This window comes from Podarcis liolepis (genome assembly GCF_965112155.1).
Source record: "Podarcis liolepis genome assembly, chromosome: 10".
Taxonomy (NCBI): Eukaryota; Metazoa; Chordata; class Lepidosauria; order Squamata; family Lacertidae; genus Podarcis; species Podarcis liolepis.
In genome coordinates this window covers 34,298,093-34,319,411 of record NC_139562.1, presented here as the reverse complement: position 1 = coordinate 34,319,411, position 21,319 = coordinate 34,298,093, and the positions used below count along the sequence as shown (strand labels likewise).

General features: G+C 41.9%; 1 protein-coding gene across 10 annotated transcripts in view; it reads left to right on the top strand.

Moving 5' to 3' along the window:
- ANO4 (anoctamin 4) overlaps nt 1-21,319 on the top strand; it is a 141,547-nt gene that overhangs the window by 29,601 nt on the left and 90,627 nt on the right. For 2 of the 10 annotated variants that reach the window (XM_083462856.1, XM_083462854.1), the window contains exon 1: nt 2,241-2,619. The exons of 6 other annotated variants lie outside the window; for them this stretch is intronic. The gene's annotated coding sequence lies outside the window, so the exon portion shown is untranslated. Of the gene's footprint in view, nt 1-2,240; nt 2,620-21,319 lie in introns of those variants that run through there. 2 more of the 10 variants (XM_083462848.1, XM_083462855.1) reach the window with 1 other exon arrangement.

Here is a 21,319-nt window from a genome sequence, read left to right as displayed (position 1 = left end):
AGGAATAATATTTAATAGGTGTCTTAAGAGGAGATGATTAAAATAATGATTGCTTTTCTGTCATGCCTTTCTTCCAACAGAAACTCAGGGTGTCCCCAGAAATCACACAAATGCCACCATTGTATTAAAACAATAGTTAAAATAGTAACTTAAATCTGTATCAAAACTCAAAAACAGCAGACACAGCGGAGTGTCTGGCATAGCAGCATACAAGTTAATACTTCAACTAAGGTAAATTAAGTTGTTATATTAGCTAGGAAGTTGAAACCTCATAAAAGCATAACCTTGCCGAACTATTCTCAGAAGTAGTTTTACCTTTTAATAGAGGCCAGAAGGGATTTTGCTGGGTGTTTAAAAGTCTCAGGGCATAGGCCCATGATATGAATTAGCATAAAATTTGCAATTTATACGTAGAGATGCAAATGCAAGCCTCTGAGCAAATTAGGTTGGTGGGTGGCTGAGGTCTCATTGGTGCTGCACTTTGAAGTATGCAAAGCCACCCTTTAATATTTAAAAAATAATAAAGGAAAGTGGTAGAAGACCAGGTGCTCATTGCAAAAGACCCAGGGCCACCCCCCTAACAATGTTCCTTGAAGACCAGCTCTCCTACACAGGGCAGTTGAGCTGATTTCTAACAGCAGCTTGAAATATGTGTATTTCTTTGCGGAATGCAAACTGAATTAGCTTTTTTCACATAAACCTTTTCTCACACACACACCCCCCAAGCTTGCATTTGTTCATAAAGAGTGTCAATATAAATTCTGATCATCTGACAATGATTTTGGGTTTTCTTACTGAAATATATATTTGGTAAATTGTGGAGCACTGATTGCAAATTCATTATTCATCATGTAAGTCTTTGAGGTTGATGAACCACCATTTTAGGAATTGCACCTGCAGCAATAAGCTTCATGTGACAAATGGAATCTATTTTAGTTTTAGCCTTGGCTATTTATGCTGGCATTTGTTTTAAAGGCTTTGATTTAGATATGTATATAACATAGCAGCTATGACAACGATGTGAAGATGTTGTAAAAGATTGTAAAAGACATTGTGGAGTTTGAGACTATCATCTAGAGAAGCAAGATTCTAATCACAGTAGCAGATTCAAAGTATAAGGCGAGAAATGCCATGGGATTAAAAAAACACACACCTGCCTATGTAGTGTCCCATCCCACCCATGGTCTGGAAAGAGAATCTTTGTGTTTTTCTTGGAGGGCCAGCCCTATTATTAGCAGAGTGGGATAGCTGTTTCAGGCAGCTGATTTTGCATGCCATGAAAGGACAGCTCATTGTTTCCTTTTTAAGTTGTTGTTATTATTATATTTTTTTACTGCCCCCATGTTCTCATTGTAATCCATACACTTCATAGCAGAAAAACAAAAAATAAAACAATTTTTTCCTAAGTGGATTAAAACGAGAGAATGTGTAAATACATTTATTTGCGTTAATGTTGAGGGACACAGTTTATTCTGAGGCCAGATTTGGGTGTGGTTGACGGCAGAACTTTGTATGTCCGTTGCAGAAATCTAGACTCCTTCATGGTGTGACAACTGTCTTTATTTTCCTTGTGGTTAATTAACAAGGGCAGTTCCCCCAAACTTTTCATCCTGTCAGATGTTGCCCTCTCTGTGGCGTAAAGACACTAATGCTTTAAATGATGAATAATAGATGGAGGTTGTATGTACACCATGGAAGAAAATTAACTTTCAGCTGATGGTGGGAAGCAGTGCAATCCTTTGCATTCCTACTCAGAACCAAGAAAGGGTTGAGTTCAGGGGGACTTGCACCCCTGTTGCCCAGGACTGCACCCCGACTCTTTGGCATGCGCAAGCATCATGCTTTGGTGCGACTGTGGAGGTGGTGGAGAAGTAGTAGTGGCAGGGAGTGACGAAACATCTTTGAGGCACTGGTTTTTACAGCTCTCTGCTCCTTGTCCAGCATCCACAGTTCCCGTGGGCAGCTCATTTGTCTGCAGGATCAAAAGACACAGATTGCCCTAGGAGTGTTCTTGGCCGGGCGAGCGGTGGTGGAAATGTGTTGCTTGCCTCAGCCCTGTGCTGTCAGGGCTCTGGCGAACTGTCATGCTGGCACCGCTCAAGTGCCACCTGATTGGCTGCTGGCAAGGGCTGATTAAGAATACTGATGCTGGCTCAGCTGCTCTGTTCTCTCCCCCCCCCACCACTCCTCAACTCCTCCCCCACCCCCCCTCCACATCATATCTCCAAATAGCAAGTAATTGTGAGCATATGAAGACAGCAAGGGGGTGGGGGAATCCACATCGCGTAGCTTGAGTCTCTCTCTCTCTGTGTGTGAGGGAGGGAGACACAGAGGGGAAAAACAACGGTCTGTTTTAGCTGCAGTGCTACAGCAGAGTCAGACTTCTTCCCTGCCCCAGGTTTTGTGCCAGCACGCAAACTGCTTACAGGTTTGACAAGCTGTGAAAAGACTTGCCTGTTGTTGTTGTTGTTGCTCCTGCTGCTGGTGCTGCTGCTGTGTGTAAATTGAGCATCCTCTGCCTTGCCTTTCGCTGGACCGGCGGATCTCGTGCTCTTGAGAAAGGTGTTTTGGAAGGGCCCCCTACTAAAGTGGTTCTCTTCAGTTCTTTCTGTTTTTATGGTGAGTACCGGCATGTGCACAGACAATGTTTGCTGCAGTGCTCGCTAGCTCTCTTCCATCCCCGCTCTCTCTCTCTCTGTCTCTCCACCCCCCCCCCAGTGGATCACAGCTAAGCCTCTTGACCTTCATTTACTGTCTCATTTTCTCTACCCTCCTCCTGCACTGGCATGTGTTTTATGAAGTAAATGCAAGTTGCTCTTTGGTCGGGCTCCTGCGCCTCAACGCCCCTCGCTTGAAATCCCCTTTTGTCCTTGAAAGAAGGAGCAAGCATGCTGCTGGCTGACAGCTTACAGCAGTGTGAAGGAATCCTGAAGAAGTGGAAGAGGGGGACTTGGGGAAAGACATAGGTCTGCCGCACCACAAAAATAAGCTTCATGCTTTACAGGAGAGGGAGGGAGGAAAAGCCATCCCTGGGCTTTCAGAAGGGGTGGGAGCTCATGTCTTTCCTACCAGCATTTTATCATCTCTCTTCAGGAGGGCCTCTTGAGGCACCAGCTTTCTAAGTGCAAATATCTGAGAAGATTAATTGGGCATTAAAATGAGCTCTCCTTTGTGCTGAGGAAAGCCAACCTTGCACTGCTTCTAGAGGAGGGAGGTGGGGGGAAAGAGATAACTTTAGTGAGCAGGACTTAGACACCTCTCCTCTCTTGTCCTGAGAAGCCTCAAAACTTAAGTGTTTTACAACGCTTCAAGGAGAAGGAAAAGTGCACATATTTCCAAACAGAAATTATAATTGTTTGGGCTGTACTTTGTCCTGTGTTAACAAAAAATTGATTTGAATATGCCTGCTGTCAGTTGATAACATAGCACATATATATAGCAGTCTCCTTAGTGTCTTTCCAACTTACCTTTCTAAAGGGAAGAATGCTTGCACTGCAGATTAGTTACTGTGAGCTCATCCTCCACAATATGTTTTTCAGTATGAATTTTATGAATACATATGATGCCCAGCTTAAATGATTCCCTTGGATCATTATTTCACTGTAATCATAACCTCAAGCCCCAAACCTACATAAAAATTTGAAATGAGGTGACCTGTACAAGGAGAGGAACCCTTGTGGTTTAATACAAGAAGAGACAGATTCCTTAGCATAGATCAGGTTTGCCACCAGCATAAATGGCTGCTGGGGGGCAGCTCAGGGTCATGTTGTGCAATACACTGCCAAGGTGATCAGGGTGATCAGCTTTGACAGCACTGGTCACTTCTTGTGAAGAGCAAGTGTCCATAAACACATTAGTTGGTGTATAACCTTTTGTTCTTTCTTAATGCTCCCTGACTTCACCTTGGATAAGAGCCAGGGCATTTCTTTTACCTGCCCCAGGCTACAATCCTATAAACATTTTCCTTTGAGTAAGCCTATTGAACAAAATTGTGCTTACATATGAGTAGACATGCATAGGAGTGTGCTGTTGGTGTCCTTTGTTTCCTCCCCAAGATCAGAACAGAGATGGAGTGTCATTTTAAGCTACATATTTTTAATAAATATGTGATTTTTATAACACGGTCCCTTGGACCTTTAATATTGATTCAAGCAATTTAATCCCTTGGAAACTGATGGGACAAACTGGACTTTCTGGCTTAACTAGAGCGCAGATTGGACTGCTAATAAGAAAATCTCAATTAGTGATTTGACCTGTGATGTGAGTAGTGCAGGAAGGAGCTATATTATTTTTCTGATAATTATGGGCATGCCTGCAATAGTGAAAAAATACCAAGAGTACCATTAATGGGTTTTGGGTTTGTTTGTTTTTAAGAAAAAAGAAGCAGTAACACTGCAAAGTTCTTCACATTTAGTGTGACAGCAAATCTGGTGCACAGACATGGGCACTTGCGACCAACTATAACTTTGGCATAGTGGAAATAGTGATCTGTTGGAGCGGTGCTGGAGAATCTGAGCTACAGTGGTGATGTCAACATCTGAGTAAGAAAAAAGTGCAGTGAGGTGAGATGCTTCTTCAAAACAAAGGAGGGGTCTTCCTCAGACCAGTACAAACCTGGTTTCTTATAACTCAGGACACACTACTTGTCTTACTTTGTGTTCCCAGCGGAATTGCATGAGACTGCCCTGCGTTAACAGCAACAGAGAGCAAAAAGGGACAAAAAGCCATTCAGTTCCATCCTTCCTACATGAGAACGCACACACGCCTAAATACAAAGGGAGCAGATGCACTGCAGAAAGATTACTGCAGAGCAAATTGTTCCAAATGACTGAGCGAGTGAACCAGTTCAAACAATGCAGGAGGAAATGTTGGGGTTTAAGCCCAAACCAGCTTCCCCCAGTCTGGTGTCCTCCAAATGTTTTGGGACTGCAGCTCCAGCCAGCACAAACATGCTGGCTGGAGCTGATGTGAGTTGCAGTTCAAAACATCAGGAGGGCACCAGGTTGGGAAAAGCTGGTCTAAACTTTAGGAATCTAAGTTTTCTCCCTACACTGCAGATCTGAGAACCTTTGAAGCTTGCTGCACAGGGTTGCTAAGACTTAACTAGTAGGTTCCTTGACTCTTCAACTCAGTGTTTTCTGGTTATAGCGTAGGTTTGCAATTTATGACGTATTTCTTTATTAAAGTACTTGCACAGTGGATAATTCTTTTTTGCACTGTAAACATGTTATGTGTTGCAAAAATCCCTCTTTAGTCATCACTGCCGAAGTGTTTGGGTGCTGCACAGCGACGTAAATATGTGATGCTTCTAAAACTCTCAAGATTTGTTTCAGGCTCACTGAACTAATAATATAGCATTGATGCAATTGCATTGTATCACTAAACTTTACATTGGGTTACTGAAGCCCAGAGGAATCTCAATGCATTCCATCAAAATGACACCTCAAAATTATAGCAGGTAACTAGGATGCTTTTTCAGACCCAGTTCACACCACAGTTCATATGTAGCACATGCTGCATGAAATTAGCTAGCAGCTCTGAATATATGGAAATTACATTTGTGCAGGCTATTTCGCCCTAGAACCTTTCTTAGAAAGTTATTTTGAGCATGGGATGTTCTAAAGGCTATTATATGCTAGATACATAGGACAAAAATTGTGTATTAATTTAATCATTGGTTGATGAACAATATTTTATTTGACAAGTTCTATCCTTACAACCAGGATACAATTGACTAGGGTTCAATTAAAATAGGAGCAATACATGCATAAACAAGGAATAGCTTGCTTGCATTATAACAGCCAGTTCCTGGGGTCCCTCTGTCACATTCTAGCATTACCAAGAAAGGCAGCCCAGGACAGGTAAGTCACATGAAGCATCAGGGCAATGCAGTTATGAGCAAGTGTGGTTATTGGTGGTTCCCATTGAGCTTCTAGGGAATAAAGTAAATACGTTGCTTTCTGGCACACAGTTTAGGAGGCAAATGCTGCCTAGTGCCCCTAATTGGAATTTCACTGGTACGGAATTCCACTTAACTTCCTTTCAGTTCTCTGTGGTTTCTATCACCTGCCTCATGACAGGTGTTAATACAATAAACTTCGTAATTATCACTAACTTGGAAAGGTTAAAGATGTGCCTTCTGAAGATATATTTCAGCTCTAATTATCACTGTCTGTAATTTTTGCATCTCATTGCCACACAACTCCCACCTTACAACTTTCCACTTTGTTTGCTTGTTTTATTTCATGCATTTATGTCCCACCTTATACTAAATGCATTCTGAGGAAGAGGGTTTGAATCCACAAAAGCCAGTTCTCAAGGTGCCACGAGCCTCTTTGGTTGTCTTAGTTATTTCCTAGAGCAGATGGCATAAGATAAGTGGCTTGGATCCTAGCTATGGTTCCATGAGCAAAAGAGCTCAACCTGTTCATGGATAGGGCTGAGATCCAGTAGAGCAGGCATGTCCAAAGTCAGTTTGGGGGCCCTAATCTGGACCGCTGGTTAGTTTAATCCGGCCCCTGTAGCAGTTTATTTCCTGGGTTAAAATCCCTCAAAAACCCTCCACAACCTTAATCCTAAAAAAAGCTCAAAGCTCAACAACTTCAACCCTCAAAAAGCTTCAGTCTTAAAAAAGCTCAACAACACTGGGGTACAATCATAAAAAAGCTCAACTACTTCACTTCAATCCTAAAGAAAGGTCAACAACTTTGGTTGGCCCTCACGGCCCTTCACTTCATCAAATCTGGCCCTCTTTAAAAACAGTTTGGACACCACTGCAGTAGAGGATCCCACTGGTAGACCAGGGGGAGACAATTGTCACAGATTTCCCTGCTCTAGTCCTTTGTGTGGCCTTTCATGATGTCACACCCTTCAGTATTCCGCCGATTAAAAGTGAGATGCGTATCTTTAAGTGCTGTGCTCCTGTGCAAGCCAACTCAGGTTTCCCAGCCCCTGTCTCCATTACTGGCAGCAGTTCCCTCCGTGAGCACCACACCAGCTCCTCCTCCTCGTCCTCCTCGGCTTCTTTTCCTCCTCCAGCGGGCAGAGGAGGCATGGCTTCTGGGTCCAGCGTGGTTGGTCTGGCCTGCACAAGCAGCAGCTCCCCCCCCCCACTCCACCTCCATGGGCTCTGGCATGGGCGCCCTCACAAAGTGAGGCTCGGCATGGAAAATGAGACATCCAATCAGAAGCTGGGGTGGCTTCTGTAATTCCGGTATGTCCTGGTCAAATTGGGACTGTTGGTGGGTATGTGATGTTCCAGAGGCTTCCTAATTAGGCACAAGGGGCTGCAGGAGGAAAGAGCCATCAGCAAGAGCTCCCCCCTCCAATTTTCTCCTGGCGGTAGCATTCCGTAACAGAATACTGTATGTATTGCATATTTTCTATTAGAACCTAGATTTCACAGGGGAGATGGTAGCATGGACCTCTATATACACAACCAATTTAACTGATATCAGCAATAACTATGCTGCTGTCCCTTTGCACCACTAGGAGCTGTTGAGCCCAATGCACCTAGTAAAATCAGCCTTGCTGTAGTTTCGTAGCCTTCTGCACATGCCCAAGTATGCACACAAGTTTAAACAAAAGGTCAGCATTCAGTCACAGTGTTGCAGGCTCTATTATCTACTAGGCAACAGCAGTAAATGCACTCTGCCAGTTCAGGGGCCCAGCCATGCCAACTGACCACTGACACCAGCCCTGCAGCAGTTCTCACAGAAAGATCAGTGTGCATTAAATCTAAAAGCCAGAGCAAAAAAGCGGCGAGTGTTATTTTAACAGCATCGTTTAACTATTCATGAGTATCAGTGCTTTTAATTGACAGATAGCTTCAGAAGGACCACTGTAGGTTTTGGCTCTGGCTGCATGTAGAGTATTTCTTTTTCTCGCAGCATGGTGTCATGTTAATTTATTTGCAGGGTGTCTGAATCCTGCATAGAAAACAACTGCAGAAAGAACATTTTAAAAAAATCCATTCTGTTCTTCATTCAGTGAGCCAACAACACGAACTGGACTGATTAGGCAATGTACACACACACTCAGTGTGGCTGAATGACCACAGGACTGTTTCATTTAAAAGAGTTTTATATAGCTTATTTTTGTCCTACCACTGCAAGTTGCGCATACTACATCCAGTATTCATGTTCTGCTTCCACTTTATTGTGGCTCATATTTTTACCTGTATCCATTTCCTGTGTACATGACTAACCTTTTGACATTGTTACCTAGGTTGGCAATTCAGCCCTCAAATTAACTATATCTGGATCTGAAACACTTATGTATGGATATAAGTCAAATCAAGTTCATAGAAAGGGTGCCTAGTTTTGAGATTTTGAACTGTATTGAAGTTTAGAGATGTGCAATGCAATTAGATGCAGGTTTACTTGGAAGTGAGCCTCTCTGGATTCTGCTAGCATAACCTTCAGAGAAAGAACTAGGTGCAATTTCACGCGTTAAACTTATTAAATTTTAAAAAATACATCCTCAAAATAAGTCTGATTAGTCATAATTATCATTCAGCAACATCTTAAATCTGTAGGTAGTATGGTTCGAATGACTAAACTGAAAAAGCTTTGTGTGGGGGAAAATGGACCATTTTCACATTTAAAGCACAAAGGGTCTTGTAACAAATTTACCAGGTCATATCCTTTCATGGGGTAAATTCCATTTGACAGGTACTCTGGTCCATAAAGTGTATACCATAGTAAAAGAGTTACTCTTTAAGGTACTGCAAAATGCTATTTGTTTTTGTTGCTACAGGCATGGCTACTACTATGGAATTTGTCTGCTTTCCATACATGGAGGAAAATATGTTTTGGGTACAATTCTTAAAGTTTTGTCTTTTAAACTTTTTATTTATGTGTAAATTGCCATGAGACAGTGGATTAGAAGAAGATTAATAAATTAATTGTAATAATAATAATAATAATAATAATAATAATAATAATGTTAATTTAAATATCAGTGGTTCATATTTTCTGTAATTTTGGCACTAATTTTTTTTATACTTCCCTTGGTGCTTCAAAGAAGATGTAACTAAAACATTTCTCACTTCAACCTGCAGATGTAATGGAAGAAGTAATAAAGTGTTCTAGATGAAGGCTCCAATTGTAAATGCATTTACGATGGATTAAGCCCAATTGATCATGGTAGAACTTAGTTTTGAGTAAATATTATATAAATGTCATTGTTGACTCTACAATCCCGTCCATAAACACATATATGTGAGTAAATCCCATTGAACTCAGTGGGCTTTGCTTCTGAGTAGACATACACAGGCTTTCTAAGTGTGTGGTGTTGTGGTTAGAGTGTTGGACTAGGACCTGGAAGGCTAGGATTCAAATCTCCACTCAACCATGAACCTCACAGGGCTAGTACTTTCTCTCAGCCTACCTACTTCACAAGGTTGTTATAGAAATTAAATTTTTTTTTGGGGGGGGAGAGAGCATGTACTTCATCTTGAGCTCCTTGGAGAAAAATATGAGATATAAGTGCAATAAATATATTACAAATGTTCCATCTTCAAGAATAAAACCAATACAGACAAATACAGACAACTTAATTGCACATTTTTATTCTCATCAGATAGGTGGATTTAAAGTGATGTGAGCACAAACTGTTGCCTAGGTAGGAATTATATAGATGTACCCTTAAAAATAAGGGACGCGGGTGGCGCTGTGGGTAAAACCTCAGTGCCTAGGGCTTGCCGATCGCATGGTCGGTGGTTCGAATCCCCGTGGCGGGGTGAGCTCCCGTCTTTCGGTCCCAGCTCCTGCCCACCTAGCAGTTCGAAAGCACCCTTAAGTGCAAGTAGATAAATAGGTACCGCTTTATAGCTGGAAGGTAAACGGCGTTTCCGTGTGCTGGCTCACCAGAGCAGCTTCGTCACACTGGCCACGTGACCCGGAAGTGTCTCCGGTCAGCGCTGGCCCCCGGCCTCTTAAGTGAGATGGGCGCCCAACCCTAGAGTCGGACACGACTGTCCCGTATGGGCAGGGGTACCTTTACCTTTACCTTTTTTACCCTTAAAATGATGCCTATGAACTGACTTGCTGTACCATGTATTCCATTATATGGCCGTACCAAACATACTCAAAAAATGTTTCTGTAATAAGTTCTGTAATAGGGGGCGAATATAGGATTTTTAGGTTCCCAGCAGAATACTCTGACTGGTTCCCAACTGAATACTCTGACTGTTTAACAGCTGTGACTCAGTTTTGTGATGTGTCTGGTCTTCTATCTCACACCTTTAATCTCTGTTATGTATGAGGGCCAGCTCTGATCAGGTCTATTAAATGTCACTTAGCTTGTCATCACACTTGTGTGTCATCGGGCAAAGGATGGGGGGATGATTGTAGACTGCAGTTCTTGATCACTTACCAGTTTATTGGGGTTTTCTGTTTACCTGTGCACCTTGAGGGACATACAACAAATACACTCATTCTCACTGGGACTGGTGGCTGCCCCAGTCTATACTTCATTACCAGTTTCCATGTATGCATTGCATCCACTCCCCCCCCCCCAGTTTCCCTCTTTTTATCAGCTGCTACCCTGAGTACTTTACCTTCTCCAGCAATGGTCACTTGCCCTCCCCCTTTGTCTCGATACCCAGGAAATGCAGGATTTTGCACACCCTTTGGCCTCACCTCCTTTGACTCCCATAAGACTTCTGACATCACAGAGGTCAGCCATAGTTATTTGATGAATTGTTGTTGTTGTTTAGTCGTTTCCGACTCTTTGTGACCTCATGGACCAGAGCACGCCAGGCACTTCTGTCTTCCACTGCCTCCCGCAGTTTGGTCAAACTCATGTTTGTAGCTTCGAGAACACTGTCCAACCATCTCGTCCTCTGTCGTCCCCTTTGTCTTGTGCCCTGAATCTTTCACAACATCAGGGTCTTTTCCAGGGAGTCTTTTCTTCTCATGAGGTGGCCAAAGTATTGGAGCCTCAGCTTCAGGATCTGTCCTTCCAGTGAGCACTCAGGGCTGATTTCCTTAAGAATGGATAGGTTTGTTCTTCTTGCAGTCCATGGGACTCTTAAGAGTCTCCTCCAGCACCATAATTCAAAAGCATCAATTCTTCGGCGATCAGCCTTCTTTATGGTCCAGATCTGACTTCCATATATCACTACTGGGAAAACCATAGCTTTGACTATACGGACCTTTGTTGGCAAGGTGATGTCTCTGCTTTTTAAGATGCTGTCTAGGTTTGTCATTTCTTTTCTCCCAAGAAGCAGGTGTCATTTAATTTCGTGACTGCTGTCACCATCTGCAGTGATCACGGAGTCCAAGAAAGTAAAATCTCTTGCAGCCTCCATTTCTTCCCCTTCTATTTGCCTGGAGGTGATGGGACCAGTGGCCATGATCTTCGTTTTTTTGATGTTGAGCTTCAAACCATATTTTTCGCTCTCCTCTTTCACCCTCATTTGATGAATATCTAAAACAAATGGACCATTTTGTGCTGACAGTGCAGCTTCATTTTTGCATTTTCACATTCTCAGAAAGTTTTGCCAGGAATATGGTCTTCACACAACAATAGAGTCCTTGCGAACGCAGATATTTACAGTATTCTTACTTGGCTCAATACATTTACTAATGGAACAAAGAGGCAGAATTAAATTTGGCTGCTTCTTAACTTTTGCATCTGTGGCCAAGGGCCTGTTCCAAAGGACTTGCTTTAACGTTGCTGCAGTGCAAAGACAGGTAGTGGCCTGGTTTGTTTGCTAGTGGCAGAGACATTAATCTTTTTTTCCACCTCGCATCAAGAATCCCCAAACCATTTGTAAAAAACTCCTCTGAATCAGTTGCGAGCACAGCAGGCTACCCCCTCTGCTCCACATTCTTTCCTACCCTGTTGTACACCTATCAAATACACCCCTAGCAGGGAAAGGCTTCATCAGAACTAGAGTTAGGATTGACTCAAAGGCTGTGTACACATTAATGGTTAAAACCCAGCAAAGTTGCACACACACCCTGCTGTTTTTCAAATCACATTTGTGGTTTGATGTGTTTCCAAGTTGTGTGCTGTCTGTTTGCACCTCTGGGTGTGAAGGGTGGGTGGGTGTCTTCCTATGACATTTCTAAATTTTTAAACCAGTGATGGGAACATATTGCAGAATAAACAGGAGCATTACACAGCCAAAGTCTTCTCAGTGATATTGGTTGTTCCTTTGTACTAGTGCTGGTCCCAAAGTGCCTAAAACTATTATCTAAGATCAGATACTCATAAGTTCCATCTTGAAATTATTAATGCCTTAATAGCAACATGAGGGGTTCATAGTTTTAGTTTTCTTTTTAAAAATGTACACATGGGTGAAATAGGAGACTATTCCTCCAACTATATTTTCCCAGTAATTTTAAACCATCTTTCCTCTTTTATATTATGCTTCCCCCCACCCCCCGGTCTACTTTACCACCACCCTAATTAATTAATTGCTTCATCTGGTAGCATGGCTTCTTCACCCATTGAAATGTATTCTATGAACCAAGCCAAAATTTACAAAATAAAATCAACTGAGTAAGCTGGCTTTGGAGAAGTTGGCTGGCTGATTATCTAGAACTTGCTTACTTGCAATTCCCAGAGGACATGACCCTCTTTTGGATCATTCCAAGCAGGGAAATCACCTTTCATACACAATCATTTTTGTCCTTTAAACATGACAGCATTCTGGATGCTTTTCCAAACTAAGCTGTCTTTGGATAGAGATGGCACCAAAGATAAGCAGAGTTCAGGGTCTCAGACCTTGACTGTGTTTACGTTCCCTTTGTATGTGTTTGTGCACTCACTGCATTTCCAATGTTGGGTTTTTAATCCTTATTCACACAATATTATTTAAGATGCATATGTAGTACCCAGTACTTTGTTTAAGACACTACAGTTTGATGCATAGTTTCTCAAACCAGCTTCAAACCTATTGAGGTCTTTAAGCTATTCCTAATTTGTTTTACTGGGTAAAGACATCCCCACCTGGTGTAGAAACAAAAAGAAGCAGCTGCGGACTCAGTTATACAGCAGCAAATAAAATGTTTTAAGTGTGTTGTAAAGTGCAATATACAATTGTCACACTAGATGACAACTGTGAGCTATAGCAAATTCAATGCATTTTTCTAAACGATTTAAAAAAAAGCAACACAACATTTTCATAATGTTTTTAACATGTGTGTAGATTCTTCCTAGATTCCTCCCGAGTTGATACAATCAGTCAGGGGGGAAATAGCTGTGAAATGCATTGCATAGCAGGAAGGGAAAACAACTTTCCTGCACTCTAAGGTGTAAAGCAAATACACCCTTGGTCAGCTCAAGATTCTAATCTCATGTAAAACAATGACCTTTCTGTAAAAAAAGGTATTTTATTATTCCAAAAAGGAAACCTTCCTCTGCTTGTCCACATTGAGAGGATGCCAGCAAGGCTGAATCTTTCTGTAAAGAAAGGATTTTATTATCCCCAAAAGAAAACCTTCTTTGGTGCCCAAACCCCCTGTAAGAGTGCCCCCTCCGACCCATTTTTGATTTTGTTTTATACATTTTGAATGTTTTCCTTAAATACCATCTGCCATTGTGTTCAATTTTGTGTTAAATACCATCTGTTAAACATCTTTATCCCATTTTCCTTTATCACCTCACAAGCTGCAAATCTCCAACTCTCCATCCAAAATTTCCCCTCATGATGATAATCTAATAGGTTTACCGATGTCCGTAGCCCATTGGATCATTACCTCTTTTACATCCCATTGCAATAAAATTCCATATTTGGGGGCGGGGGAAGAAACAATGGATACTATTCTGCTTTTCTCCATTTCTGACAATCCCTTCTCTCTGGGGAGGGACAGCTTGCTCTTGCCAGAGGTGCGACCTTCTTGTAAAGGGTTCCTGAAGTTAGACCGGGACTTGGGTAACCAGATGCAAAAAGAGACAGCAATCCTGAACCTTTAATAGTTGCGTGGCAGTTGAAACTTCAGTGAGTGTAGCCTGTGTGTGGCACCTGCTCAACTATTAAAGGTACAGAAGTCCTGTCCTGCCTTGCATCTGGCCACTCAACCAAGGGGAGCAGATTGCTCACTCTTGTTGTACTGGCACAGTACTTGTGGCATTTGCTGGTAATGACATTTGGTGCAATGGCTCATGTGGAAATGTCAAGAGTTAATTTTAAAGTTTACGCTTTGTTGACAATCAGAAAAGGAACTTTTCTTTGCCTTTATTTCCAGAAAACAAATTAAATGTCTCTATTAAAGGCCATATTTTCAAACTGATATCATGCACTACTAACTCCATCTCAGATAATATCTCTGTTTGTCAAAGTAGAAGAATTGCATTGAATCATCTACTTCAGTGGAAAAACAAATTTTGGGTCAGAACATTGAGCATTTCAAAACTTACCCTGGCTTATTATTAGTATCTACATATCTGCAAATTACTTGGAGATCTGCTTAGGCATTGGAACATTAACTGGCAAAATATTGTACATGTATATGTGTGCTGTAAATAAAAGTACCTAGCAGAATGAGTATCTGTCAGTTTTGCAGCCATGTTTACTTAGAAGTAAACCCAATAAGTTTAATGGGATTTACTCAAAGTGGGTTTCATTTTAGGATTGCAGCCTTAGTTTCAAAAGTGATTAGTTAACCATTCTGAAAATGAGGATACACTTCAGGGTATCAGAGCTTTGGTACTGAACATCATTTGCCATCCCTCTTGTCAGTGTCCTCTGAAGCATAGAGAACTGGAAGTTGATTTGATTGGGCTGAATCCTAGGCCACCGCTCACATCCTGTCCTAAGGCAGGATATTTGGTGGCAATTTCTTATCTCGTATGGTGCTGTGGGTTAAACCACAGAGCCTAGGACTTGCTGATCAGAAGGTCGGTGGTTTGAATCCCCGCGACGGGGTGAGTTCCTGTTGCTTGGTCCCTGCTCCTGCCAACCTAGCAGTTCGAAAGCACGTCAAAGTGCAAGTAGATAAATAGGTACCACTACAGCAGGAAGGTAAACGGCGTTTCCGTGCGCTGCTCTGGTTCGCCAGAAGCGGCTTAGTCAAGCTGGCCACATGACCCAGAAGCTGTATGCCGGCTCCCTCGGCCAATAAAGCGAGATGAGCGCCGCAACCCCAGAGTCGGCCACGATTGGACCTAATGGTCAGGGGTCCCTTTACTCTTTACCTTTATACCTATTTCAAATAAATGAGACATAGTAGATGGCTTTTGCAGTTGCATCTGGACCATCACACCCCTCCAAATATGTCAGGAGAGTCGAGAGTTGCCTTGTTTCTTTTGAGGATAATTTACATGTGATAGTTGGCCTCACAGTTGCAGCCTTGGTCACTGACCTGGCCAAGGTGATCTTGCCCTTCCTTCTTCCTTTTGGCAAGTGGCCTTATCTGTCAGAAAGAGCTCGCTGCTCAAAGCATATGAAGTTACAGTAAAAGTGCAAGCTGACATTGCCGCCTCTCCCAGCAGTACAGCACAATGCCAGAATATGGTCTTCATCAGGGAGAAGTTGCCCATCCATCATTATGGTTGCCTTGCATTATTCAGTGCTGAACAGATAATTATGAAATGATGTTGTGTTTGAATGGGTGCTCCATTGAGAAGGGAATGGTGAACACGTGGCTCCTTGACCACCGGCCACACTTGCTGGGGCCTCTGGAAGTCAGAGTCCAGCAATATCTGGAGAACCACAGGTTCCCCATCCTTTCCATAATATAAGGCTGCAATTCTGTGCACACTTACTTGGAGGGAAAGGGAGAGAAAAAGGACAGGCACACCTGGACTGTCTCCTTTCTACTCTCTCATCATTGCTGCTCCTTTGATACTCTTCCCCTCACACCAGGAGTAGAAATGGCTCCGTGTGCAGGTCTGAGATGATGGATGTCAACAGGAAAGGAGCATTTTGTCAGCCACTAAGAGGAAAAGTAAGGATGCAATTCTATTTAGACCTTGTTTGCTGGCTGGCTTTGTATATTTACTTAAGGAGGCTTTCTTAAGTTGAGTAGGCATGCTTCTGAGTAGGTTGTCTCAGTTTGGTGGGATTTTATTGAACACGTAAAAAAAAAAAGGGAAAATTTACATTTGTCTCTTCCACATCTCCCATGAAATTTGGGATAAGTGACACCAAACTGGTTGAAATTTTTTCTTGATGTAATATAGAGCCTTTTATTCTTAGTATTCCTTGTGCCACTGGTGGTTTCAGCCATAAATTTATGTTTCTGTATATCTTGCAAGTAATGTGCACCACACCTCTTGTTCTCTCATTTCTTATGGCAGTCCACTCAGTATTTTTTTTAATAAAATACTATTAAAAAGAGAAGGAGTATGTTAAATTTATCATTTGATTTATCAACATCTTAATGTTTTGTTTTTATGTTTTATGAACAAGTCACTTTGAGCATATTGGAAAGATGGATTATAAAAAATCAATAAGAATACCAAGTGAGAGCAGAAGATTAGCTGGGATGGACTATATATTTTCATGTATTTTTGCTTGCGTGCTTTCAGTGGCGGGGGGGGGGGAACCTTTCAGCTCAGTAGGGCTTCTTTCAAAGTAAACATGCATAGGATTGCATGGGAAATATTTTAAGGCTTGAAGCAGCAAGCTTGAGGGACATCAGTGCTTATGGGTACATAATGGAGTATGATAGGACTGGCACTCCCATGACACCGGATTCAAAAATAATTTTGCTGCGGTTTCCTTTTGGAACAGACACATGGCATTGATGTATTGTCTTCTTTCTTTCCAAGATAAACCACTGCTGCATTTCACCATAATGATATTTCATTCAACTGTAACAATATTAGGATTTGAGTTTGTTATATAAATATAGAACAAATTGAAATCCTAATGTCATTATCATTAAACAAAGCAGAAGTGGTTAGATTCTGTACTGTATTGTAGACTGAGAAAACCTTTAGTAAAAAGGCTGTTAGCTAATAGAAATATTGTCACATTATCAAAATTCAGTCTCAGTAAGTATAGGTGTGTGACTATGTGTACATCTATCGATCCACAATTGTCCAGCGTTAATTCTAGTTTCAATAATTTTATGTTTTTGCAGAATATGTGCTGACTACTGAGATGAAAGTATTTAGAATTAAGTTTTTTTCTGATAATCGAAGGGCTGAATAACAGAGGGGGTTTCTTACGCTCTCACACATGTAAGACTATTAAGTCCAGGGTCTAAAAATCACCTAAGTGGGTTTCATTAGGATTGCACTAGAACCACATTGTGCCAGGAAGTTTAAAGCTTGAACAGAGGTTATCATTATTTCATTAGCTTGGTGCTGATCTGACTCATTTATCTTACCTCTCGTACTGAAAGCAAGAAAGAAATTATGTCAAGTGTTGCTAACTTGAAATGGTTTTTAAAAAAAAGTTTTAAATGGTATACTCTTTTTATCTTTTAAATGTAAGCTGCTTTCCACGGGCATTTTTTTCAGAAATGCAGCCTAAAGCTATTTTAAATAATATATTTTTAAAATGTATTTAAAAGAAAATGGGAAGGAGTCAGGGCAACAACCCAGGCACATACCTCTGACCTTCTTTTAGAAGAATGTTTGAATGGTGACCATACTCCTTTTTTCTGATATAGTATTTTAATATGGGTATAGTACCTGCAAAATGCATTAGAATCCATCTCTCCAAGCCTGATCATCAGGAAGGGAGCATTCTCAATCTGTGCCGCTGTTGCGTGTAAGCACTGAGCAGATTGGGATTCCCACTCCCGGTGCTGACGCAAAATATTAGTGCTTCTGCCAGGGTTTGAGAGGAGAAAGCTAAGGGGAATGGAAAGGAACATAACAGAGGCCACATTCTCACACCAGTAACTTGTCCAAGTTGCATGCAACCTTTGCCCATCTGGAGGACCTAATGGTGTGTCATCTGTCTCTATTCCATCCTGCAGTGATTCACGAGGAATCCCTAATTAGCTAGCCCATATTATCAGGTTGTCAAGCCCTGAGCTAATTTTAGACCTGTTTGTACGCCAGATATGAGTCTGTATGGGCTGACTATGAGAATCCAGTCGTGTACAAATGCTCTCATGCTGGATTTTTTTCTGTATCACTTTCTGAGCGTTGGTGGTAACATGGCAGCACCTGAATCATACAGGTATTGACAAATGCATAGACATCTTGCCAAATATTGGGAACCAGCACAAAGACTGCTATTAGGCATCCCAGTGTCATGTCTCTGCCTCTGCCAAAGGAATTGACGTATCCCCAGAAATACTGTTGTCTGGGTCAAGGCTGTCACAGTGTGCTTTGATTAGCTTTACTCTCTCATTCTGCAGTGCTGGAGTCAATGCCTCCACTTCCAACGGAGTCTTGTACATTTAATAGTAAAATGACAAAGCTTCTCATTTTCATTGCTTCCCGGAACGAAGGCCTATAACCTTGATGAATGAATGAATGAATGAATCTTTATTTGCGTCAGCCATCGGCCATAGCAATAAAACAACAATACAATATACAAAGAATAGAAATAAAATGTCAATTATATAAAATACATTTTAGGGTTTTGAATCAATAGTCAAATAGTGGATCTTATTCTGATTGCCCCAGCTAAAAACCTTGCAACCTTTGCTGTCACCTGCTCATCTTGATCTGCCAAGAGAAAGGACACTGTGGCAGTGGTTGGGCGACCCGGAATGGACAATAAAAGAAGGGTAATAATTTCATTACTCAAGTCTTTATAAAGAGTGCAAGCCAGAAGGGCATGCGCCACCAATTCGGTACTGCCCTCTCCAGATAGGGTGCCAGAGAGTCAAAATGGGAAGATGGAAAATAGTCATACCATGGGCAAAATTTCTTTATTGTGGCCAAATTGTTCTGACACTTGATATCATTTAGGCGCTGACAAATTAGACTGCTTGCTTTACTAAAACCCAAAGTGAGTAGCTGGTGTGGTGATAAACCACAAGAGTGAAATTTTTGATAGACAATTTTAGTCCAGGTGCTCTTATGACAATCTTGCAGCACTAGGGATATTAGACCTGGGGGATTTGAGTTTAAGCGAAGCCAAAAGTTAAGTGTCTTATGCCAGATCCGTAATTCTACTGAGGGAAGATTAGCCTCTAGGCGCAATGATGCGTTTGGGACACAAGGTGGTACAGATAAAATTTGCCTTAAAAACTTTGATTGGACAGCTTCCGTAGATCCAGGGTCCAAATCTGTCCAAATCTGAGTCCCATATAATAACTGTGCTAGGGGTTTAGCTTGGAACACTTCCAGGACTGGTGGTATATGTTTACCACCTTTTGTGTGGAAAAAAACGTGTCAGAATTCTGGCACTTTTGGACGCTTTGTCTTTTGCACATTTCTGGTGTGCTTCCCATGACCCCGTAGACTGGAAAATAAGGCCAAGATATTTGTAAACTTTGATCTGTTCAATTAGCTGGTTGTCCATATGCCATCTATGGGCCCTATAGTTTCTTGAGAAAACCATGACTTTGGTTTTCTTGTAATTCACGGCCAGCTGCTCTCTCTGGCAATATCCTGAAAATGCTCTGGTCAGTTTTTTTAGGCCTACTTTTGTTTGGAATAGAATAACCGCACCATCTGCATATAATAGAACTGAGATGAGTTTTGTGGCCATGATACTCTGGAGATGTTAGACACTGGACAATATAACCTTGATGTTTAAATTGAGAACCAGTGACTTGTAAGGGAATGTTAATGTGTCTTGTGTATCTTGTACAATGCAAAGCAATTGCCGTGTTTTTTGAATGGAAAAACCGTAGAAAAGGCTAAGCACCCTTCCCTTTCCCCCTGCTCCTGTTTGCTTAAGATTGCAGCCATACTGAGGCTGCTTTGCATTTTTTTTAACAACAACAAAAAAAAGGTTGGAAGAAAGTCTATAAAGTCCAGTTTGATGCAGAATCTAGGTTGAGCCAGACACAGGGACAGAGAACTTTTTTCAGCCCAATGGGTGAAAAAGCAAAAGCACTTGAGAGGGCATGGAGGAGAGTTGATGTGACCTGCCTCTATAGAGACATTTGGAGGACTGCATTTGGGCCTGAGGGTTCCTTACTCCTCTGTGAGGCCACGTACAGCTTCTCCCAGAGAGTTACCAGAATTCAACAGAATCTTTGTATCTTGGTGTCAATGATTCCCTCTCTCCATCTATCAGTGGAACACAAACAAGGGCTTAAAGGGAATACACTTTGGTCCAGACCATTCACTCCCTGGGTGCTGTTGAGTTTCTCGTGGTATGTCCGTGGAAAACTTAGGCAAAGATTTATGGGAGAGCAATAGAGCCTTGGACAATCTGTGTTTTCTGGATGACTTAAAGTTCTCAGGTAGCACATATTAAGAAGTTCGTAGGCTTGTCTCAGTAGTAGATCTTCTTCCACAATAAGATCCATAGAGTGCTCCTGTTCAGATGGAGCTATCATCTATTTCCCTTCATGTAAATTTATTTTTCTGGGTCAGGAACCAAGCTGCTACTGAAGCCTAGGGACACAGCAAAACCTTGTCTAGAAACTGGTAAAATGATGTTATATTCCTTTTGAGGATACATTGAGAAAGGCTCATGTGAGGATACAGGAGAGCTTTGGAGACAAAGACTATTATTATAGAGCTTTAGATAGAGCATTGGCTATCATTTTGAGATTATGGGTGGAAGCACCGCTGTTCTATTGTGTGTGAATCCCCCTCTACTTGAATCATATCTGGGCCACTAATTATGAGCTTCCTCTGAGAGATATTGAAAAAAATACATAGCTTTTTAAAAAGACTCTAATTTGGCACAATGTCTCAGTGCATGTGAGTTTTTGCAATGCCACTAGGGAATTGCAGCATGGGGGCAGGCAGGCGGCAGCAGCAGCAGCAGCATGTTGCCTAAGCAACTGTGCAGAGCTCCTCTCTATTGTGCACCATGACACCTATTTCATTTTTTTAAAATGGGCTTCTGGAATGTGTGAGAGAAGGAGGAGCTATCAGCAGCTCATGTGTAAGCAGCTAACTTATTCCCAGCAGGTGTCTGTCAACATAGAGATGGTGCCTGCTCTGCGGTGCACATCCTCCACTCTCCACAGCCACTTGTCTTCCTGTGGAACCTAGTGCTGGAAAGTGATAGCTTGGGAATTTAGGTTGGAGAGCCACCCCACCCCTAGCACTGAGTCTAAAGCCCTGTTCAGACACAAGTGCTCATGCATTCATGGAAGGTATGAGGAGGGAGCAGGGCTGCGACAGCTCATAACTTCCCTGACATTGATCTGAGTCCCTTTGGCTGTGCATCCTGTGGAATACATGAAAATGTGCCTTTACAGTGGTACCTCTAGATACGAACAGGATCCGTTCCGGAGCCCCGTTTGTATCTAGAAGTAAACGTATC